Consider the following 24,807-nt stretch of genomic DNA (forward strand, 5'->3'; position numbering starts at 1 on the left):
CAGATAGAGGGGCAGTGGAAGGGGAGGCCAGAAGTCAGAGAAAGGGGTGGGGATAGGAGGGGGAGGCCCAGCAGTCAGAGAGAGGGGTCAGGTGGGAGGAGGAGGCCCAGTAGTGGACAGAGGGGTTGGGAAGGGGGAGGCCCAGCAGTCAGAGTGAGGGCTGGGGATGGGAGGAAGGGGCCCAGCAGTCAGAGAGGAGAGGGTGAGGTGGGAGGAGGAGGCCCAGCAGTCAGAGAGGGTCTAGAGAGGGGGCCACAATCAGTAGAGGAGAACAATGAAGAAGTCCAAACTCAGGTCTAAGAACATCCCAAGGCTAAAAAGACAAATTACAAACTCCCTACTCACATTGCATGAAATGTGTTAAAAGAAAGGAAGGCAATACTATGACCCCAAAGTAGTGGTGGAAAATACCTAATGGAATAAATATCTTAAAGCAAAAGAGAAAATATAACTAGGTACAAATTACAAAGGGAAACAACTTTGGAGGGAAAATGACTACAGGCCAGAAAACCTAGATTCAAATCACCTGCCATACACATCATGACAGAGGTTCTGAAGCACAGATAGAAACAAAGAGAGGAAAAATAAAGGAGGGAGATGATGAGCAACTGACAGATGAGAGATAGAATGTGTGTGTGTGTGTGTGTGTGTGTGTGTGTGTGTGTGTGTGTGTGTACAGAATCGATAGTGCCACTAAGATGATTAGGAAGAAAGATTATATTAAGACTCACAATAGTAGGGAGAGAGACACATGGTTTGCACATAGAAATAGATCCATACACACTTCATAACATTGCACATGGATAATGATGCACCACCTAGGAATGTGCATAAAATATTAGTGAGCTAATACTAATTTTCTCACAAAACCTCTATGAGGATGAAACCAGTAGTAACCACATGCACCGAGGAGGAAACCGAGGTACAAAGCATTTAGTTAGCTTACCCGTGAACACAGAATCAGGGCATCCAGAGCCAGGATGCAAATCCAGATCATCTGGCTTTAAAACAGCGACCTTGGGGTATTCTTAATTCTCAAATAGGAACTCTTAAAAGACAAATACCGGACATGAAGAGACTGGGGGGAAAGGGGTACATTTGTGTGTGTGCTCGAGTGTATGGAAACCAGAATTTGATGCCAAGTTCCTCAATCACTCTTAATTTCTAAATGTTTTTACATTTATTCATGTATTTTGTGCTGTGTGTGTGTGTGTGTGTGTGTGTGTGTGTGTGTGTGAAGTGCGTGTATGTTCGTGCATGAGCCTGTGATGGTCAGAGAACAACTCCTGAGGGTCAGTTCTCTCCTTTCTCCTTCTACCGTTGGGCTTCAGAGACTGAACTCATGGTCAGGAAGCACTTCACCCGCTGGCCCTTAAGAATTTTTTTTAATACAATTTATTTACTTGTGTCTTAGTTAGGGTTTCTAATGCTGTGAAGAGACACCATGACTATGGCAACTCTTATACGGGAAACATTTAATGAGTTGGTGGATTACAGTTCAGAGGTTCATTATCATCATGGCAGGGAGCATGAAGTGGCCAGGCAGACATGGTGCTGGAGAAGTAGCTGAGAGTTCTACTTCTTGCAGGTAACAGGAAGTCAAATGACACACTGGGAGGTATCCTGAGTATAGGGAATCTCAAAGCTCTCCCCCACAGTGACGCACATCCTCTAACAAGGCCATACCCACTTCAGCAAAGTCACACCTCCTAACAGTATCACTCCCTATGAGATTATAAGGCAATTACATTCGAACTACCACAGTATGTGTGCATATATGTTTGTGTGGAGATGTCCATGCCACGGCATTCATGAAGAGGGAGAGGATGACTTATGGAAGTCAGTTCTCTCCTAGTGTGTGGGTCTCAGGGATTGAACTCAGGTCCTCTGGTTTGTCAACAAGCACCACTGAACTATCTCACAGCCCTACACACATACACACATTTTTCTGAGACAAGGTCTCTCAATTAACTTGGAGCTCATCAATCCATCTAAACTGACTGGTCCAGAGCCCTAGGGGTCCATCCTTCCGTTTCCACAGCAGTGGGTTCCAGACACATACCACTGCCCTCAGTTCTTAACATAGGTGCTAAGGATCTGAACTCAGGTCTTCGTGCTTGAGGGACTTCTGCCTAGCTCCCGTAGTGTGATTTGAAATTACATATGGTGATGCCTGCAGCAATATTCTTTGAGGGTAGAACTGCTCTGGTTATCGTGGCGAGGGGCTATCTGTTGTGATTCCATATGAATTTTAGGACTAGTCGTTTTAGTTTGGTGAAAAATATCATGGGAGCTTTTTATGGAGATTACATTGAACTTGTATATTGCTCTGAATATTAATTCTGATCATCTTTAAGCAGAAGCAATCGCTCCACCTTCAAGTACTTCTTCAGTTTTCTCCTCCATTATTTTTTTTTTTTTTTTTTTTTTGATTTTTCGAGACAGGGTTTCCCTGTAGTTTCTAGAGCCTGTCCTGAACTTAGCTCTTGTAGACCAGGCTGGTCTCGAACTCACAGAGATCCGCCTGCCTCTGCCTCCCGAGTGCTGGGATTAAAGGCGTGCGCCACCACCGCCCGGCTTCCTCCATTATTTTAATTTCCAGTGTAGAGCCATTTTTCTCTCCATGGATAAGTTTACTCCGAAGTCTTTGGTTTTGTTCTCTGTGTGTCTGAAGTTACTGTGAGTGGAATTACTATGGTCTTTTTCCTCTGCAAGTTTACGGTATATGTATAGGGGAAACTGCTGGCTTTTGTATGTTAATTTTGTGTCCTGCTACTTTGCTGAAAGTTTTGCCCAGATCTAATGATAAGGCCTTTAACATTTTCGAGCACGGGATCCTGCCATCTAAAACAGAAACGGCCTGGTTGTGTCTTCCTACCTTATCCATTTTATATTTCCCTCATTGCTCTTCCTAAGAGCCCACGCGCTAAGATAAAGAGTTGAGTGCACTCTCGTCCAGTGCCTGCTTTAGACCAAATGCCTCCAATTTCCCCCATTTAGCATAACGTTGGCTGTGAGTTTGTCCTGTGTAGGCTTTATTATGCTGGAGCCCATTCCTTCTACGTTACAAGCAGTTTCAACACTGTTTCTATTCCTGAGGCTCCATCTTCCATGGCAGATAATTTCTCTTCATAAGTCAGAGTTTGTGGACATTGTCTCCGCTTAGCTGTCAGCTGTAAAGTCTAGCGCACCGTGGTTCCTTCTTCCCTGATAAATCATCCCTTAGATGGGAAGGCAGGACCTGGGGCTGAAAGGATTGGCAGTAAAGAAGACAGGTCCTGCGTATGTGACCGAAAGACACAGTGGAAAGCTAAGTCCTGCTTTAACAGGTCGACCACTCTGTGGGGTCTGAGACCTGTTCGGTGACAGGAGGCTTGTTTGTCCAGGCCACCACACTCACTTAGCCCCGAAATAACCACACAGAAACTGTATTAATTAAATCACTGTTTGGTACATTAGCTCTAACTTCTTATTGCCTAAGTCTTACATCTTAATTTAATCCATTTCTATTAATCTGTGTATCACTACATGGCAGTGGCTTACCAGGGAAAATTCCTAGCATCTGTCTCTGGTGGATCCATGGTGTCTCTCTGACTCTTTCTTTCTCCTCCCAGAATTCAGTTCTCTCTTCTCCACCTACCTAAGTTCTGCCCTATAATGCCAAAGCAGTTTCTTTATTAATTAACCAATACAAGCAACACACAGGGGGGACTCCCACATCAGAGGCCCATGAGAGCTTGAGTTCTTAGACGTAACAGAGGCAGGGACTGGTCTGGACAGAGTATGCACACATGTGCACAATCATACACACATACACCCATACACACACATGCACACACAGACTTGGCACTTGTGATTCCAGTCTCAGTTCTGAGTGTTAGGAGCTCAGCGAAGAGCAGCAGGAAGAATCATATCTGCTGAAGGCTAATCATGGACATGACATGGGAGCGGGGCATCAGGGAAAGGGGAGATGAACCTGTAGGTGAATTTTCCAAGGAAGCACAACTCTAGGGCTGGAGACACAGAAAGTGGGGGTCAGGACCAGCCCAGGACTCATCAGCAATTAACTGGGTCTGTGGAAGCTGCACAGATGGGCAGAACTCACATGGCCCCCAGAGGAGCAGGAGCTTCCAATGACAATTCTTTTCCCCTTGTCAAGAATCGCAACCTTCCCAGCATGAGAGTCCTGCCTATGGCCACCAGGCCTTTGCACAGTGCAAGGGACCCGGAGTATCCCCTAGGAGAGCTGGCTACCTAGTAACAACTCTTAATTAATGTGAGGGAACGTGGTGTGTGTGTGGGGGGGGGTGCCTTAGTTCTCTGTGCCCCAGAGAACCGGCACGAAAAGACTGCAGGAAGGATGCTTTGGGGAAAGATGCACATGCATAAAGAATGTCACTAGGTGGTTGGGGATTAGCTGGAGGACTCACTGCAGGTCATAGCAATGGTACCTTAGGCATGATGCTTCCTGAAGTGCTGTAACAGGAGAGGCTGAGCACACGGTCTGTACTCAGACAGGTCAACAAATAAGTCCTTTCCTGTGTGTAAGTCCAAATGCTCCTGGCTCAGGACAGTGTCGGGTTTCCGTCCTGGACTTCTCTAATCCAGTCAGGCTTCTCTGCTTGGGAAGGGAAGGAAGTTCTCAGATTCAAAGTGAGTAGGTAGGTTATTCAGAGCAGAGTCTCGGAGAGCCGAGATGTCTTCATAGGAATTGTTTGTTCTGTCCACAGTGACGTGGAAATGAAACAATGACGATGCTCGTCGCCAGGGAAGAAATCCATACATTTAGAATTATGGGATGGGGCTCTTCTCCAGAGACTGCCACAGTTTATATAACCACAGCTCTCGCTTCGAGGAGATGTGAGAGATTGCTCTGATAGAAAACAGAAATAACCTCAAGTTAAGTGGGGGGGGGGGGACAGAGGGAGACGTGGTTAAGAGCACATGCTATTCTCCAGAGAACCTGGGTTTCCATCCCAGCACCCATGTCAGGTGGCTCACAGTTGCTTGTAATTTCATCTCCACGGTGATCTGACACCTCTGCACTGGCACTCACGTGTATGTGCACATGTATGAACACACACACATTTTTAAAAAGTAAAATTATAAATGCTTAAAGAGAAAAAGTTAGGCAATAGGTGTATCTCAGCTAATACAGTCTTTGCCTAGCACTGAGGCCATGACGTTGAGCCTCAGCCCTGAACAAGCCAGGCTTGGCAGTGCACACCTGGAGTCCCAGCTCTTGAAAGGTAGAGATGATAAAATCAGGTCATCCTCGACTCTACTTGAGCAACATGAGACTCTAACATTTTCTTTTTTCTAAGGGGTTGTCTGGAGAGGTGCTGATGCTGAGACCATGGACCACTATTTTAGAAGCAGTGTCACGGAGAAGAACAAGCCTGAATTTGGTTTGTAGAAAAACATGGATTAAGAAAAAACGAAGAAGAAAAACATCAGCAGCATCATAGCAGGAATCTGTGGAGATGAAAAGTCTCAACAAAGCCAGGTGATGGTGGCGCACACCTTTAATTCCAGACTCAGGAGGCAGAGGTACGTGATCTCTGAGTGTTCAAGGACAGCCTGGCCTACAAGAGCTAGTTCTAGGACAGCTAGCATTGTGACACAGAGAAACCCTGTCCTGAAAAAACAGAAAAAAAAAGAAATAAAAAGAAAACTCTCAACACAGATCCAAAGCACTAGGCAGACTGGGGGGGTTAAAGAATGGATGGTTGTTTTGTTGCACCACAATAGACACTGAATTCATAGAAATAAAATGAATGTTCTTGAGAAACAGACGCTATTTTATTTACCTTGATTTTGTCACAGGTACCTGTGACCTCTGGGTGAGATCCAGTCACCAGGAAGGAAATCAAGAGACCACCATAAGCAAGAGGAAGAATCTCCAAGGCCTAAGTGATAAAGAACAAAATAGAAAGTACACATTGCCTAATAAACGCCAGGACAATGACAGGCATCGGCCCTGTCACCAGCTGGGTCCTCACGGCACTCCTTAGATCTCTCATTAGTCAGACAGAAGACAGATTCCTAGGTCATCCAGGAAGGACTGAAGGGGAAACAAGCGATCAGGTCTGTTCACCGGACCCTTTCCAGTCCATCATGAGTGTTCTCAGAGGCACTGCAAATCCAGAGCAGCACAGCCACAGTCTTGAGCCTTTTCTTGTGGAACCTGATGCCAGACTGCAGGAAAGGAAGCAGCAGTGATGAGTGGGGAGGGATCACGAGGAGTGTCAGTTTGAGGTTTTGCTACAAAAGTCTTATTCTACCCCAAGCTCCACACTCTCCCTCATGCCTTTATCAAACCAATATGCTTGAGAGGAATCTGGTTTCTTCAGTTACAGGGGAACTTTGTACAAGCTGAGAGGTGTGCACTCATGTAAACAGCTTAAATCACAACTCAACAACTAAAGCACTCCAGGGGTTTTCTGCCGAGTAATAAGGAAAGCTGAGGTAAGATAGCCACAGGGTGAGTGAGTCGGTGACTTAGTGATGTCATCACAGAGCCAGGTTCAGTGAGGAAAAACCTACCGAGAGAGAGAGAGAGAGAGAGAGAGAGAGAGAGAGAGAGAGAGAGAGGGAGGGAGTGGAGGGAGTGGAGGGAGGGGAGGGAGGGAGGGAGGGAGAGAGAATGGAAGAAAAGAAAGAAAAAAGAAAGAAAAAAGAAAGAACAGTAGATAAATAAATAAACATTTATCTTCATAGGTTTCTCCTCGTCATCTTTTCAGATGATAGCATTAGATATCTTGTGGAGAGAGGGGGGGGGGAGGGAGGGAGGGAGGGAGAGGGAGAGAGAGAGTAGAGGCGAGGAGGCTGGAGTTGGAGTGGGGGATGGAGGGAGAGGTTTCCTCGGGAGATCCGCTCTCTCTCGCTTTTAGATCAGATAGAGAGAAGAGAGAGCGAGGATAGAGAGGAGCGAGAGAGAAGAAGAGCCTCTGCTTTGGAGACAGTTCAGGAGAGACCGTGCCTCAAAGGAAGAGGTGAAGAAGGGTGAGAAGAGTGATATAGAAGACACCAGCACACTGGAGTTCATGCATGAACATAGGCACAGGCACCCAAACATACACACACACACACACACACACACACACTAAAATAAAAGTTAAAAAGCTTTTTAATGAGGAAAAAAAGCAGGTAACAGGCTGAATGAGGCCTTAGAGTTGTACTTTGCCAATCTCTGGCTTAAAAGAGCAACCGTCATTAGCTCAGTTCCTGCAGGCTGGGAATCCAGGCAGAGCAGGTAGTCTGGGTCCGTTCTTATGAGGCTGCTGTACTCTGTGTACTCTGAAGGTTTCTTCACGACTGGACTTCACGCCGCTGTCAAGCTGGCGTCTTCATAACTGCCAGCAAGATGCCTCCTTCCCATTATGTGAACTTCATCATAGGGCTACTCAAGCGTCCTCGCAACATGGCAGTCTGTGTCCTAAACTTACATGATGTGAGGGGAAGGGGTGGATGGGAGATCTGTGATGGAGCTATACTCAGTCTAATAATATAGCTTATGCTTTGAGAGTGCGGTCATTTATCTAGAGAACAAGAATTGGCCTCCCCCTTCTAAAGGGCTGGGTGTGGACCCTGCCTTAGGGTTTCGTTGCTGCAATGAAGCACAGTGGTCATAAAGCAAGCTGGGGAGGAAAGGGTTTACTTCACTTCCACATCACCATTGCTCTTTATTATTGAAGGAAGCCAGGGCAGGAACTCAAACAGGGCAGGAGCCTGGAGACAGGAGCTGATGCAGAGGCCAAGGAAGCCAGGGCAGGAACTCAAACAGGGCAGGAGCCTGGAGACAGGAGCTGATGCAGAGGCCATGGAGGAGAGCTGTTTACTGGCTTGCTTCCCATGGCTTGTTTAGTCTGCTCTCTTATAGAATCCAGAACCACCAGCCCAAGAATGTCACCACCTACCATGGGCTGGGTCCTCCCCCGTTGGTCATGACTTGAGAAAATGCCTTATAGCTGGATCTCATGGAGGTATTTTTCTCAACTGAGGCTCCTTCCTCTCTGATGACTCTAGCTTGGGTCAAGTTGACACAAAAACCAAGGGCAAGAAAGTACAAAGTCAAGTCATTTATAATACTGTGGCCAAATAAGACTCCATGAGATTTAGTCTTTTCCCTGAGTCCTGTTTCCACAATTTATTAACTTTCCTGTTCTTTGGGCTCAGTTACATCAACTAATTTGAAATCACTAAGAGTCTTTTTGCCACTGAGAAGCTACAGGTCTGCCATGCTTAGTTATACAGTTTATGCCTGAATAAGATGCATCAAAAAGGAGCCAAATGATGACCGAAGTTAAGCCTGTACCCAAGTCCACAGAGGAAAGAAAGGCTCTTGTCTTTCATCTGCCCTGAGGGACTGTCTCTGTAAAGCGCCCCAGCAGTTTTCAGAACACTGGCCTTGGGATACTAAGTGTTGGCGTGATTTACACCTTTCTTGGCATAATGTGCAGATCCTGATTTTGCCATCCTACCCACCAAATTCTCCATCTCGCAGTCACATCCTCTGCCAGTGGATCACACACACACACACACACACACACACACACACACACACACACACACGCACACACCAACAGAAGGGGAAAGAGGAGAACAAGAACCTTTGAAGTAAAAAGTAATGGAAGCTCTATTTATATATTTTTTAAATCTACAGCAAGAAACTACGCCTTACCAATAGTTAATAGACTAACACAGATAGTTTGTAAATATATATTAAAATAAGTACTTAAAAGTTTAGCGAATACCGGCCTGTTTTCAGTACTGTAGCTCTGTAGTACAGTTTGAAGTCAGGGATTGTGTTGCCTCCGGAAGTTCTTTTATTACACAGGATTGTTTTGGCTATACTGGGTTTTTTGCTTTTCCATATGAAGTTGAGTACCGTTCTTCCAAGGTCTTTGTAGAATTTTGCTGGGATTTTCATAGGCATTGTGTTGAATCTGTAGATTGCTTTTGGTAAGATTGCCATTTTTACTATGCCAATTCATGTTCCTATCCAAGAGCATGGGAGATCTTTCCACTTTCTGGTGTCTTCTTCAATTTCTTTCTTCAAAGATTTAAAGTTCTTGTCATATAAGTCTTTCACTTGTTTGGTTAGAGTTACTCCGAGATATTTTATGCTATTTGTGGCTATTGTGAAGGGTGTTGATTCTCTGATTTCTTCCCCAGCCCTTTTATCATCTGTGTACACGAGGGCTACTGATTTTTTTGAGTTAATCTTGTATGCTGCTACATTACTGAAAGTGTTTATGAGTTGTAGAAGTTCCTTGGTATAATTTTTGGGATTGCTTATGTAAACTATCATATCATCTGCAAACAGTGAGAGTTTTACTTTTTCTTTTCCAATTTGTATCCCCTTGATCTCCTTTTGGTGTCTTATTGCTCTAGCTAGGACCTCAAGAACTATGTTGAATAGGTATGGAGAGAGTGGACAACCTTGTCTTGTTCCTGATTTCAGTGGAATCGCTGGGAGCCTCTCTCCATTTAGTTTAATGTTGGCTGTTGGGTTCCTGTATATTGCTTTTATTATGTTTAGGTATGCTCTCTCCAAGACCTTTATCATGAAGGGAGGACCAATGGAACAGAATAGAAGACCCAGATATCAATACACACATCTTCAAACACCTGATTTTTTACAAAGAAGCAAAAAATATCAAATGCAAAAAAGAAAGCATATTTAACAAGTAGTGCTTGCATAACTGGATATCAACGTGCACAAAAATGAAAATAGACCCATATCTATCACGATGCAGAAAACTCAAGTCCAAATGGATCAAAGACCTCAACATAAAGCTAGCCACACTAAACCTTATAGAAGAGAAAGTGGGAAATACAGTAGAATGCATTGGCACTTGAGACCACTTCCTAAATATAACCCCAGTAGCACAGACACTGAGAGGAACAATTAATAAATGGGACCTCCTGAAACTGAAAAGCTTCTGTAAAGCAAAGGACACGGTCAACAAGACAAAACGACAGCCTACAGAATGGGAAAAGATCTTCATTAACCCCACATCAGACAGAGGTCTGATCTCCAAAATATGCAAAGAACTCAAGAAATTGGTCCTCAAAAGGAACAAATAATCCAATAAAAAAATGGAGTACAGACCTAAACAGAGAACTCTCAACAGAGGAATCTAAAATGGCTGAAAGACACTTAAGGAAGTGTTCAACATCCTTAGTCATCAGAGAAATGCAAATCAAACAAATCTGTGATTTTATCTTACACCTGTAAGAATGGCTTACAGGTCATTGGCTTCAAGATCAAAAATACTGATGACAACTTATGCTGGGGAGGTTTTGGGGTAAAGGGAACACTCCTGCATTGCTGGTGGGAGTGCAAACTGGTACAACCCCTTTGGATATCAGTATGGTGATTTCTCAGAAAATTAGGAAACAACCTTCCCCAAATCCCAGTAATACCACTTTTGGGTATATATCCAAAGGATGCTCAATCGTGCCACAAGGACATGTGCTCAAGTATGTTCATAGCAGCATTGTTTGTCATAACCAGAACCTGGAAACAACCTAAATACCCCTCCACCAAATAATGGATAAGGAAAATGTGGTATATTTACACAATGGAGTACTAAACAGCAGAAAAAAACCGACATCTTGAAATTTGCAGGAAAATGGATGGAGCTAGAAAACATCATATTGAATGAGGTAACCCAAACCCAGAAAGACATTTATCATATGTACTCACTCATAAGTGACTTTTAAACATAAAGCAAAGAAAACCAGCCTACAAATCACAATCCCAGAGAACCTAGACAACAATGAGGACCCTAAGAGAGACTTACATAGATCTAATCTACATGGGAAATAGAAAAAGACAAAATCTCCAGAGTAAATTGGAAGCATGGGGACCATGGGAGAGGGTTGAAGGGGAAGGGAGAGGAAGGGAGGGGAGCAGAAAAAAAATGTGTAGCTCAATAAAATCAATTAAAAAAAAAAGAAAGAAAGAAATGAGGCTGAGCAAGCCATGAGGAGCAAGCCTGTAAGCAGAACTCCTCTATGGCCTCTGCATCAGCTCCTGCCCTGTCTGAGTTCCTGTTCTGACTCCCGTAGATAATGAAGTGGAGGTGTAAGGCAAATAAACCCTTTCCTCCCCAACTTGCTTGTGGACACGGTGCTTTATCACAGCAATAAAAACCCTAATTGAGACACCCAACATCTAATTTCAAATCAGCTGTTAAGCAGCAGAAACTCTCTCAAAGCACCCCAAAATATGGTCCCCAAGGAACACGCATCACCTCCTCTTTTCAAACCATGCAAATGATGCTTTGTACGACTTTGTCATGGATCCCAAGCCAGGGGAATCTTACTGAACTGCACCCAGCCTCCTGACACAGAAAATGAGAGACACTTGCTGTTTAGATCTCGGGTTGTCTATAATGCAGTAATGTGAAAGGAACACATTCTTGCAGGTGATGTGCCAACTGTATCTCCAAGCTTGCAGCCCCCAACCACCTCGCCCAGGCCACACTACCTCCTTTTACAGAGGAGGAAACAGACTCAGATTATTTTGGTGAGATCCCCTAAATTCAGAGCCGCTTGGAACCTGGAGCCAGACAGTCTCCAAGGCATCTCTTTTCTTTTCTCGACAGACCGCCCTCTCTACCAAGGCCAATGACTCCAATCTCTTGGTTCCCACTTACATGACTTTGATAGTAAGGAACGCTGAAGAGGGAGGCAGAGGACTTAGAGATCACATGATTTAACTAAAATGCAGCTGAGTCTGAATGCTGTGAAGCTTGCGCAGCCTGCAGCAGGTGTGCCAGCTCCCTGTGCATGCTGTGCTGCCACATAGAGGATGCAGGAGGGAGAACTGCTCTTTAGGGCGAGAAAACCACTTGCTGCCCTAGCACTCAGAGGCTGAGACAGGACGATCCTCGGCTCAAAGCCAGGCTGGGTTGTGCTGTGAGACTCGGTCTCAAGAATACTACTGCTATGACTACTACTACTACTACTACTACTAATAATAATAATAATAATAATAATAATAATAATAATAATAATAAATAGAGCAGGCTGGTGGAGGAGGGGACTACCGTGCTCAGGAGCAACTGATGTTCATTGAAATATTCCCAGCTGCAATGAACATAATCAAAGGAATCAAACTCACTTTGTTACAACATAGCATGCAACTCTAAGGACAGAACGTTGGAAAACATGGAACCACAGAGAAGGAGGTAACACCATGTCAGAAAGGAACAGCATGGTCAACAGTGTGGTCACTATCCCTATGTCTATCTGCTATGAGGGATCTTAGCTTATTCCGACTGGTTGTTCTCCTAGGCTTTGTGTATCAGCTGCAGCGACTTTTCCGAACCCTTTCACTGTGCCTTCAAATCTTCTAACATTTTTAAACATCAGCTCACACTCAAAACAAGACCAGTTCACTAGACCTTGGGAAAACAGGTCCAAGTTGCTGTTCGAGGGATCTCTGCACAGAAGCAATGTCAAAAATTCTACCTGCTACATTGGTATACTTAAATCTTTAAAGGATGCTTAAGGTCATGAGGATGGTGTCCTAATCATAGCTGAGGGTCCCATGAAAGCACAGGTAAGGCAGATGTGCAGGAGTCTCTGTTTTCAAAACAAAGGAACCAGCAACAGATGTCCTTTGCCAGGCAGCTTGAGTTAACGCTTTCTAAACTTGGCTGTCAGAGTTATCTTGCTTTTCCTTAACAGCTCTGCCACTTGATGGGGGAATACAGATACGCAGTTTGCTTCCTCTGGAATTTAATTTCTGTCTTTAGGGAAGAGGCAGCATTGATAAAGTCTTTCATGTATCTTGTAAAGAGTGAAGATTTTTTAAAAGATATTGCAAATTATATACAGTGAAAACAAAACAAATTTTTTGTTTTTCTTATGTCCACCCCATGTGCACAGCATGAGAGTTGGGTTCTTTGTAAGAACAAGCGTTTCTTAACCACTGAGTCAAGGGTTAGGGTTAGAGTTAGGGATGGCACACACCTTTAATCCCAGCACACGAGAGGCAGAGGCAGGCGGATCTCTGTGAGTTGAAGGCCAGCCTGGTCTACAAGAGCTAGTTCCAGGACAGGCTCCAAAGCTACAGAGAAACCCTGTCTCGGAAAAAAAGAAAAACAAAAACAAAAAACAAGTTTGTAACCAAAACTTGGGAGGCAGAGACAAAAGGGATCACTGGGGCTTGCTGACTACCATATGTTTATTGCCAGGTTAATGAGAAGACCCTGTCTTAAGAAAATATGGGATACAGTAGGTCTAGATGCTTTGATGCTCTTCTGGGCACTGTATTTACATGCATAGGTGTATGCACCTGCATCTACACACATGCACAAACACCACACACACACAAATGACACACATACTTTCATAAAAATAAAATAAAATGGATTCCCTAAATATGCAGACACAACAATTCACCAAGTTTACAGTTTGCTTTGATAGATACTTCCATGATTTTGTACAATCATAATAATTCAGTGCATGACATCTGAGCTAAAATCTGGGGGGAAAACGAACAAGGGCTTTCCTACTTCTCTGAGTTCCAATATTATCGCATTAATGGCTAACCCCCTTCGACCATTGTAAACAAGCATAAATTACAGCCTTGCAGGTTTTAATTAAGTTGGAATACTGCTCCTCTGCCTAATTTATGAGAAATCAATTACTGTAACCACATATCACCTTATTTGACCAAAATGCTTACAGAAGAAATGATTGATTTCAAAAGCACTCAGGAAGAGGGCGATGCCCTAAACAAACTCATAATAAATCTGTCTCCTGGCCCGAGGACGGTGGTGCTGTCACACTCAGGGGCTGAGCAGCATCTCAAGGGCAGTCACAGTAACAATTGTGATAAAAATAAATTTTATTCTTATGCCATCTCTTTATGTTTTGTTCATAACAATGGCCTGTACAACTTACAAAGGCTCTTTTTTATCTTTCCTTTCCAAGCATCCTTCTGTTCCCTGTAGTGCGGACACCCTATCAGTACTCAAAACCAAACCTATCATTAAGATGCAGTCAGAGAATGTCCAAGGCCAGATGGTCTGGAGGCATTTCTAAGGAAGTATAAAATAGGTGGATTGTTATGAGTTCGAGGCCAGCCTGGACTAGATATGAGACCCCACCTCAAACAAACAAACGTAAGTCCAATATGTAGACTAAAGAGATGCTCAGTGGTTAAGAGCACATACTGCTCTTGAAGAAGACCTGAGTTCAATTCCTAAAGCCCACAGCTAGCAGCTCACACCTAAAGAACCAAAGTTCCTCCATTTTGTCCTTCATCTCCATCTTGTGTCTTGTGTAAGCTATTCCCCATAAAACATTCCAGTCCTTACAAATGGCTAGGGGCAAAAGTAACAGGGTAGCCCTCTAGAAGTACAGATAACTACAGAATGTCCCCCACCTGAAGGTCAGCCAATAAGAAAACTTGACAAGCAACAGGCGAGGTTCAAAACTAAAATTTCTGAAAAGTCCCTAGGCATGAGCCAATCAGGATTGATCCCATCACCCCACACCCTGCTAATGTAACTTTTTTGGGTTTTGCCTTTAAATAGTACCCTCTAGAAGGATGGGCACCTCCTCTTGTCACTGCTGTGCCAGTTGCTTTGATGAGGCCTCTGCCCACTTGTACTGTGCACACAATAAACCTTGCTTTTGCATTTCGGTGAGTTGGTCTCCCTGGTGGTCTTTTGGGGTCCCCCACGGACTGGGCACAACAATACCAACCTCTAACTCCAGCTCCAGAGGATCCAATGCCCTCTACTGGCCTCTGAAGGCACCTGCACTCATGTGCACACACACCCCCATACAGATATGCATAATTAAAAATAATGAAAATAAACCTAAAAATGTTAAAATTCAGTGTGTGAATATGGTGTGACTACTCCCTTCAAATTCCTGCCATATACTTTGTGGATTCAGTCCTCTCCTCCTGACTTTGCATGGGTTTCAGGGACCAAATTTAAGTTGCCAGGCTTCTTCAGGAAATGCTCACGCACTGAGCCACGTCACCACTGGCGCCTACTGCATGCTGGGAGTGTATTGTTATCTGTCCGTCCAGCACCACTTTGCAACTTTTTCTCCTAGTAATGGAAATTCTTTCCTCCATGGTGTATTATAGCGAGTGTCCTTGTGATTCTGTGAGTCAGGCAATCCTCAATACTCCTTTCCCAACCAGAGTCATCAGGCTAGGACTGCGCAGAGTACTCATCAATACCCAGCCAGAACTCTTGGGGATGTTACTAATATAGTCATTCTGGGAGAAAGGAGTCCTCAATTTTTTGCAGTAGTGAGACTGGGCTGTTGCATATGTGAGACAGCTGGGAAGATCACCAGTGGTCTCCCAACGACGTGAAGAAGCAGTCCTCAAAGAGAGACAGAGTAGCTTTCTTCCAAGGGAAGCCCAGGAGAAGAGGAGAGGTCACTTCGTGTCCCTGTGCCCAAGGCCAGCTCCACCCATGTTCTCTTTAGGCAACAACCTTCCCTTCTATACTTAAGCTCCCCTGAGTTGGTTTCTGCCACCTGTAATCCCGTGTGTCCTGTTCAGCGCTGCTCTGCTCTGGACCCACAAGGTTGTGCTCTTTCCCTCCCTGTGCTTAGACACACTCTGATCACCGTGCTTTCAAGTCAGTGGATCTCCGGCCACTCCTGGACCGCTGCCTGCAGAGCCCAGCTGAAACACCGCCTTGTTGAAGGGCTCCCCCGCCTCCAGGGCTGGAGAGACAGCTCAGCAGTTAAAAGCTCTTGCTGCCCTTGCAGCAAAGCTTTGATTCTCAGTACCTACACGGTAGATAGCTCACAGCCATCCATAACTCCAGTACCAGGGGATCCAATGCCCTGTTCCGACCTCTATGACACCAAGCACTCATGTGGTGCACATGCATACATGCAGGCAAAACACACATAAAATAAAACAAGTAAATCTAATTATAAAAATAAAGAAAGTCCCCCTCCGATATTTAAAGAAAGATCATTCACCTTCTATAGCTCCTTGGCACCCAGGCCTTTTACTATTTCAAATTCTCTTCTCTCTAATATGACCAAAGATCATTATATATGTGCATTAAAATACTACTGTGAAGCCTGGAATTTTGTATAATTAATACATGCTAACTGACAACAAATGAAAAATCAAAAGCCTTACCCTACTTATCATGATTATGTCTCCGAAGCTTGTCTTGGTCAGCCGACTCCAAGCTTCAGGAGAGCAGGAAATCGCATCTGCCATGTTCCCCAGTGCCAAGAAGAGAGAGGGCTTGTCCCAGAATCAACACGGAACGAATAAACAAGCAAATGAATGGTATTTTCTCCTCTACTTTCTCATTTGAAACTGACAACAAACCGATGCTTTTGTCAATACATTTTTGAAGCACAGTAGATATTTTCAAATACACTTCTTAACATAATCAATTTTACAGATAGCAGGCTCTCAATGCCCCCCCCATAACTCCCAATCCAGCTCACTTCTCTCTATAAACATCTGCTTCCAAAATTATTTTCTGTGAAAAGAAAAAAACAAAACCCTGTGGGGGCAGGGTTAAGCATCACTGTTGCAAAATCTGTACATTTATTTCTCTTAGGAACAGTAGAATCACTTCGTTTTGTTTGTTTTATAGTAATTATTGTGTAATTTTAAAAACGCAGCAAAGAGAAATCACACCATTCAACAAGGCTCACATGGGAAGGAGGTTTATTGAAAGAGAGGGGGAGAGCAGAGACTGGTACCTGGAGACAAGAGGGGTGGAAGAGAGGGAGAAAGAGGCAGGAAGTGGGGAATGCAGCAAATGTACACAGGAGGTGCTCTTAGTGGCTGCAGCTGAGGACGTATCCTGTCAGGACCCTAAGGGCAGGCCAGTGCAGATGCCTGAATACTAACAACTATAATAATGCCGCCGAAAATCAGTAGTTATTTCCGACCTTCAGTCTTGCTCCTCCAAACATAGTTCTGGTTCCAGCAAAGTCAACATCACCTGAAGATTTACTCAGAAATGCAGACTCGCAAACCCCAACCCAGAATCAGAACCTACAAGATCAAAAACTGCTTTTTAACAATAACTCTAGATTGACACCAAGTGGTGGTCCCCAGCTCTTCCTGGAGCAACCAGCTAGACAAGATACTGTAAACCATAACACTGGCATTCCCTGCGCACGGAGTGGGGGCCACGCCACAGGGAAGAACGACAAGGATAGGTCAGCTGACATCAGCAGAGGGAGGGATTGGCTTTCTTTTCGTTTTTTTTTTTTTTTGGGGGGGGGGGGTCAGTGTCGAGACAGGGTTTCTCTCTGTAGCACTTGCTGTCCTGGAATTTGCCCCACGCTGGCCTCCAACTCACAGAAATTCAGCAACCTCTGCCTCCCCAGTGCTAGGATTAAAAACCTCACACCACCAACACCCTCCTAGGGATTGACTTTTTTTTTTTTTTTTTTTTTTTTTTTTTTTTTTTTTTTTTTTTTTTTTTTTTTTGGTTATGGGTTTTTGGTTTTTCGAGACAGGGTTTCTCTGTAGCTTTGGAGCCTGTCCTGGAACTAGCTCTTGTAGACCAGGCTGGCCTCAAACTCACAGAGATCCGCCTGCCTCTGCCTCCCGAGTGCTGGGATTAAAGGCTGCAGGACCACCGCCCGGCTGGGATTGACTCTTAAGCAGAAAGAGCCCCTTAAAAAGGCTACTGCCTTTCTATAGACCCTTGGGCTGGGAAGAGAGGTGCAAGGGCCACATAGTGGCCCACAACCATCTGTAACTTTAGTTCCAGAGGGTCCGACACTCTTTTCTGGTCTCTTTTGTCACCAGGCATGTATGTGGTGCACAAAGATGCAGACAAAACACCCAAGCACGTAAAATAAAGATTCATCTCAAAAAAAGAAAAAGAAAAAAAGGAAGGAAGGAAGGAACTTAACATTCAAGTATTAGTATAAGGAAACCTGAGAATCGGGATACTTGATGTGCTCAATGTCAAAGCCGGAACTCAGCTAAAGCATTTGTTTTCCTAGATAAAGACAACTGTCTTGTTAAATGACTGTGGGCACAGGGTCTCTAGTCTCGCTGTATAGCCCTGTTTATCCTGCTCTCCTGGAACTTGCTTTTGAGGATAGACTGGCCTTGAATTCACAGATAACATGGGCCTCTGCAACCCCGGTGCTGGGATTAAAGGCACTTGCTAACGCTAACACACTCCGCGGGGTCTCCAGACTTAACAACAGCTTCTTAAACAGATTGATCAACAGAATCTATTGTATAATTCAAGATCAGTTCAAATCCAGATGATGGTCTGAGTGTTTTGTTGTTATTTTGTTGTTGTTTCGTGACAGGATTTCCCTGTCTGTCCTAGAATTCAGGCTGTAGACCAGGCTGGCTGCTAACTCAGAGATCTGCCTGCCTTTGCCCCTGGTGTGCTAGGATTAAAGGCGTGTTCCACAACCGTCGGCAGATGATCTTGAATTATACTGTGAGACAACATTTCAAAAGAAATCTTTTGATAGTCACTGTGATCCTTTAAAATATCAGAATATTTGTACTCAAATCAAAGAAATAAAAAAAATCATAATTAAATTATTTAGGAACAACCTTTCCACTTCAAATCGCACCCTTTGGTGGGAAAGTGCAGTGGACTCTTACATCAGTTGACCCATGGAGAGGGAAGGACAACTCAGAAGAGTTTCGCAGGTGTGATTCTCGCCCACCGCTCTCATCCAGGTCCCCACGGTCTTGAGTTCTTACGGAGTAGTGCACAAAAAGCCTGCAAAGTTGTGACTTTCGGAAAGCGGCTGGAACACCGTCCTGAGGTGAGCTGGGGATTTCCACCGGCACAGTAATAGACGCTGGCGTGCGGGTGAGCGCCCAATCCGCAGCAGCCAACTCACTGACCTTTGGATGGTCCTCCAACATGGCCAAACTTGTTGCAGAACATAAAACTAAAACACTAAAAAAAGATCAAGGCCAAGTCAAAGTCGCGAGGAGACCGGTGACCTCACACAAACCTTCTCGGGTCAGGTCTTTTTTGCTCTGGGGAGAATCTGAAACCTCTTGCTTCCTCTTTGGACAGGGTCACTAAATGGTCTTTATAAACTAGGGTTTAAATCCGGAAACATTTCTAATAAAGGGAAAAGGCACCAAGGTTGAGTCAACAGCATGAGTTCCGATCCTGGGTGTTCGTGGGAGAAGCCACTCAGCATCCCTCAGAAATGTGGGGTTTTTTCCCCTAAAAACGAAAGGTTTGATTACAGGATTAGCGACCCCTTGCTTTGCTTGTCAGTTACAATAACCACCGCTTCCTTGGGAGGCACTATTAGTGAAGCTACAGGACTTGGACATGTCCATATCCAGCTTGAGAGCTCAGCTCAGTAATCTTCTAACTGGATCTAACTCTAAGCCTCCCCCGCTTGTCTCTCCGTCTTTAAAACAGAGGGGATAAATAATAAAAAACACCTAAAAGGTTAGTGTAAAGGACAAATGGAATTTTATGTGTAAACAGTTAATTAGACACACACTCCCGCACACAGGAAATACCCAACAGATGGCAGGTTGTATGCGCTCGCAAATGAATGCTCAGGAGGATAAAGAGGCACCTCAGGTTGTGAAAAAGGGGATCTGAGGCATTGAAAAACTGACTGCCTAAGAGATGCCACTTCCTTCCTAGGAAGAAGATTACAGATGTTGGTGACAGGCTCAGAAGACACTCGGGTTTTTTCTTGTGTTTCCTACTCTATCCAAACTGGTGGATAATCCGACATGAGTGGTTCCTAGATGCTAGTATGGTTGGGATGAGATAACTAAAGGAAGTCAGAGAGATGCATCGTCCAATGCTTTTCCCACATGTGCTTTTCCCATGTGGCTCCTTAACAACTGAATATGATCATTTTAATTTGGAATGTGCTGTAAATGTAACTTATCCACCAAAAATAATATCCATTCATATTTTTATATTGCCTATGTGTGGAAATGATAAAAAAAACTAAAAGTAAAATACATATAATTAATGTCACCTGTTTCTATTTGTTGTTTAATGTGACTATGAAGACATTTTAAATTATATCTGCAACTGCATTGTATTTCCATTGGATAATACCCATACAGAAAAAGGGACTATTAAAAGCATATTTCAGCATGAAAACACACACACATACAGAAAGAAAAAGAGAGTAAGATAAAAGCTGACCATGGTTGCCCACACCATCAATCCCAGCTTCCAGGAGGCCAAGAGAAGCAGATCTCCGTGAACTCAGGGCCACACTGGTCTACATAGCAAGCTGCAGGGCAGCCAGGGCTACACAGTGAGAGACCCTGTCTCCAGAACAAAAATAAATTAACTGAAAAGAACAAGGTAAAAGAGGAAGTCGCAGGGAGGCAAAGAGCTGGAAGGGAATCAGTCAGTGAACGAGATCAGTTTTGATTGTTGGGGATTTCACACCTGAGTGTTGTAGTTACGTCATTTCCACCCCGCTCTGCCATCTTTTGACTCCTGTCCTTTCCACTTCTGCTCAAACTCATAGCTACTTCAAACTGAGTAACTAATTAAAGGTTAGTAGCCCCAGAAGACTGGTTCTCCCTTCCTTCGCAGCCAGAGTTGCCCATGGCTCTTTCATTGAAGGGCAGAGCCTTTCAAGATTTCCCTCGACCACTCCGGATATCAGATGTTATCGTCTTGTTTAGGTGACCACATTGCTAAGATTTCATGGGTGCGGCTGCCCTACACTATCTTATAACAGGTAGGCGTCCTTGTCCTCTGGCTGCTGCAACCCACCTCTTCGCAGTGTTCCCTGAGCCTCAGGGGTTGGGATTGTATTGTGATGGGTTTATTATACTCTCTGGTGCTGTACTGAGCTGAATTGTACTGTGCTGTGCTGTGTTGTAGATGTATCAATGGGCGGGACACCAGCTAGTCAGGATTTTTTTTTTTCCTGATTTTTCTGCTACTGAAAAATCTAATAAGAGAGTGCCTTCACTGCTATAACTTTTACATATTCTACTTTCCAACATTTAGTAAAGAAAAGAAAAAAAAGTTGAACCCCCTCTGCTTATTCACTAGAGAATTTTTTTAATCTTTTAAAACGTCCTCTTCTTTTGTTTAAGCATGAGGTGTAAACATAAGGAAAGTGCGCCCTCTGCAGGCCACTTAGTATACTTTAGAGCAGAATCAGCACAACTGTGTATGAACGTGATGTAAACAACGGAGTTGGATTACTATATCTATCTTTATCTCCATCACAGACTTAATAATGATGTAAATAAAGGCAAGGGAACGGTTTGGTGGGCTGTGTCCATCCTTTCCTTTCTTCCCTCCTCCTTTTCCCCTTTCCCCTCCCTTCCTTTTCCACAGAAAGACACTTGTTTCTCTCTACAGCCCTGGCTGTCCTGGAACTCACTCTGCAGACCAGACCCACTTGCCACCATCTCCCAAGTGCGGGGATGAGAAGCGTGTGCCACCGCCTCCTGACTTGTTTGCCTTTTCTTAAGCTCGTGTTTAAACTTCTAAATCACCAATCTTTGACAGTTAAATTGCGTCCTACTTGAGCTTCACTTCTGCTGGTGAAAACAATCACGACTTCTGCCTTCTGGTGGATGGTAAGTGGGGGTTATCAGATCCTAAGTGAAATGTGTTCGCAGCTCTGCTCTCTCCTGAGCGCGCACCGGCATTTCCCAAGGTCAACACTTGAGAAACACAGCTTCGCTGCTCGCTGGTACACAGTCCTTCAGTCAAGCCTTGACAGGGGCTGGGGATGAGTCGCAGTTGGTGGAATGCTTGCTTGGATGCATGAAGCCATGGGCGAAGTCCTCAGCAGCACATAAAGCCAGGTGTGTGTGTGTTTAATGCTAGCACCTGGGAGGTAGGAAAACCAGAGGCTCAAGGTCATCCTCAGAGACACAGAGATTTTGAGGACAGCCTGACCCTCATGAGACTTCATCTCAAAAATTTTAAAAAAACAAACAAAACTTTAAATGGATTGGGGATGTAGTTAGTCAGTCAGCCCAGTACTTGCCTTGAATGGACAAAGTTGTGGGATCCATCCTCAGCACCATATAAGCCACATCTGTGATTCCAGCTCTTAAAGGGTGAAAGCATGAGGTTATAATACAAATTCAATCCTAGCACCTGGGAAGCAGAGGCTGGCAGATCTCTTGTGAGTTCAAGGCCAGCCTGGTCTACAGAACAAATTCCAGGACAGTCAGGACTACACAGAGAAACCCTGTTTTGAAAAACAAAAAGGAAGAAGGAGGGGGAGCAGAAGTTGCTGTTCAAGGTCATCTTCACCTGCCCTGCAGTCCCAGCCTTGTCTGAACAACAAAAAACAGACAAATAAACAAACAAATCCTGCTACCTTGGCAGGAAGTGAGGGGCCTGCAATGTAAGTATTTGGGAGTCCGAAGAAAAAGCATCTTCAATTTGAGGTCAACGTTGGTTACCCTGTGAGACTTCACACAGACACACATACACACACACACAGACACACACACACACACACACACACACACACATCTAAGTTTAAGTTTTTTATCTGTAGTCTTTACATATTGCAGGCGTGGTGTTTTCCGCTCTCTTGGTGAGTGTTGAGGAAAATAGTATTCATAATTAAGCCTGCCGGCATCTTGTTCAAGTTATTTAGGTCAAATGATCTAATACAGAAACATATTAACCTGCCTGAACCTTGGCTCCAGGACACTCATGAACTCCGGCGTCTGTGGATGTCCAGAACTTCAGATGTGTTGTTTATTAAATATTTGCCATCTCAATCACTATTCAAAAAAAAAAAAGAACTAGAGAGAGAAACAGAAAGAGACAAGGGAAATGGAGGGCAGAAGAGAATTGTTGGACAACATTGTTGGCTGGTAGAGGTCGCAGTCTGCCATACCCTGGCAGCTTCTCTAAGCTCAACAATATGGAAGTCCCTCCCTTCCCGCAGAACTTCCTGTTCTCTACCCAGCCTCATCTGGATGGCGTCTCTAACCCCAGGATGCCTGACGCATCTCAAGGGAGACCCTTGACATAGTTCCCTGCAAACTCTCTTCCCCTGATGACCCACATGGTACTTAGGCAAGAGCTCTAACCATTTAGATAGGACCCTACTGCCACATAATAAGTCTTGTGATAGAAGCAAGTCGCTTGCTGCAAATTAGGATGTGTCTCCAGGCTCCCAAATCCTGTATTTTCCTTATACTCTGGAATAAAGTTGAGCTGCTTCACCGAAGTCTTCCTCTGGGAGGACTGTCTCCATTTCTGCTCATGGACTGCACACAAAGTCTCCTGTCACCACTAGTAGCTCTTGCCCTCTCAATCGGGTGGCCAACAGGCCTGGAGGAAAAGAAGCTCCCCCCTACAGAGAATAAAAGAGAACATTATAATAAAGAAAAGATTTTTTTCAAATTATCAATAACATTGAATTCCAACTGGTAGGAATAAAAAGGTCTCTTGTTCCTGTTTTAAAAGCGATGGGGGGATTTACTGTGGTTCATGATTTCTAGAGATATCAGTCCATCGAGATGGGAGAGGCATGACCATGGGAGCATGTCAGTCCATGGCAGAATGTTTTTAAGAAACATGAAATTGTACTGGCAGATCTGATGAGATGGCTCAGCAGGCAAAAGCCTAGTGTGTTCACATGCCTGAAATTCTAGCTCTCAGGAAGTGGAGGCATGGTGATTAGATGTTCAAAGTCATCCTCAGCTACACCTTGGTATTCTAAATTCAACCCTGAGAACCCACATAAGGTAGAAGAGAATTGGATCCTGAACGCTATCTTCTGATCTCTACATATACACTGTACACAAATAAATAAGTAAATAAATAATATGAAAAACTTTGTGAAAAGAGAAATTTGCTGACTTACAATTATCCTTCCACATCTGTGAATTTTCCATCTGTGAGTCCAACCAATTACAGACGGAAAGTACTTTTTAAGTGGTATCTGGAGAAAACACGTGCAGACTTTACTAAACGGTACATATGACAACTGTTTTCATGACATTAGGGATGATGTAGAATGCACAAGATGATCCATGTTACAGCAAACACTGCACCGTCTACTATAAGGGACTGAACATCCATGAATGTTGGTCTCTGTAGAGATCCCAGGGCCCATGCCTGCAGATTTTAAGAGACAATGTGTTGGGTCTTAGAAAGAAAAGCACACAAGATGATCTGAGAGAGATTGATGATGTTTTTAAGACAGTTTTCAAATAAACTCTCTGTGGTGAGGTGAGATTTGTCCAAGCACCTAAATAACAAGAAAGAGTCATGGATGGTAAGGTGTGAGAGGAGGAGAGTCTGAACGAAAGGAAGGGGGAAGAGCCCTATGGAGGGAAGAGTTTGAAAGCGGCACATTTCAAGACCCTGAGGCACACAGCACAGCCGTGGAGACGCGTAGCAAGCACAGTACACAAGACAGCAGGCACAGGTCACACTGGGTCCTAAAATCCCCCAAATGGAGCTTTGCTTTTATTTTAGGTAAAATGGGAATGCACTGAAGGCTTTTGTCAACGTGCTTTTGAAGAGCAAATGAAATAACTTGCACAAAACCCTCAGCCCAGGAACACTTGGCATTTAGTGATATTATCACCATCATTGCCTTTGTACAATAAAATCCTGAACCGTAATATTATGAAATTCAAAAGCAGTAATTCTTATATAAAATTCAGGATACAGTTATTACAAGGTAAATGAAGTGAGAAGAGAGGCTGAGGAGCAAGTAGGCGTCAACTGCGCGTCACCATATGGCCAAATTACGGTGAGCATGCTTTACTATGTATCTGATCATCATTTTCATTCTCACCATCAGCATCATCATCGGGGAAACTGAAGGTCAGCTCTG

The 24,807-nt window shown here is 44.1% G+C and overlaps 1 protein-coding gene across 6 annotated transcripts in view; it reads right to left on the reverse strand.

Moving 5' to 3' along the window:
- Window positions 1–24,807, reverse strand: part of Map3k7cl (MAP3K7 C-terminal like) — a 93,092-nt gene that overhangs the window by 57,698 nt on the left and 10,587 nt on the right. The window contains exon 1 of one of the 6 annotated variants that reach the window (XM_038344941.1): window positions 18,620–18,741. The exons of 3 other annotated variants lie outside the window; for them this stretch is intronic. The gene's annotated coding sequence lies outside the window, so the exon portion shown is untranslated. Of the gene's footprint in view, window positions 1–18,568; window positions 18,742–24,807 lie in introns of those variants that run through there. 2 more of the 6 variants (XM_038344940.1, XM_038344944.1) reach the window with 2 other exon arrangements.

The sequence above is a fragment of the Arvicola amphibius genome, chromosome 10 (genome assembly GCF_903992535.2).
Source record: "Arvicola amphibius chromosome 10, mArvAmp1.2, whole genome shotgun sequence".
In the NCBI taxonomy this organism is placed as follows: Eukaryota; Metazoa; Chordata; class Mammalia; order Rodentia; family Cricetidae; genus Arvicola; species Arvicola amphibius.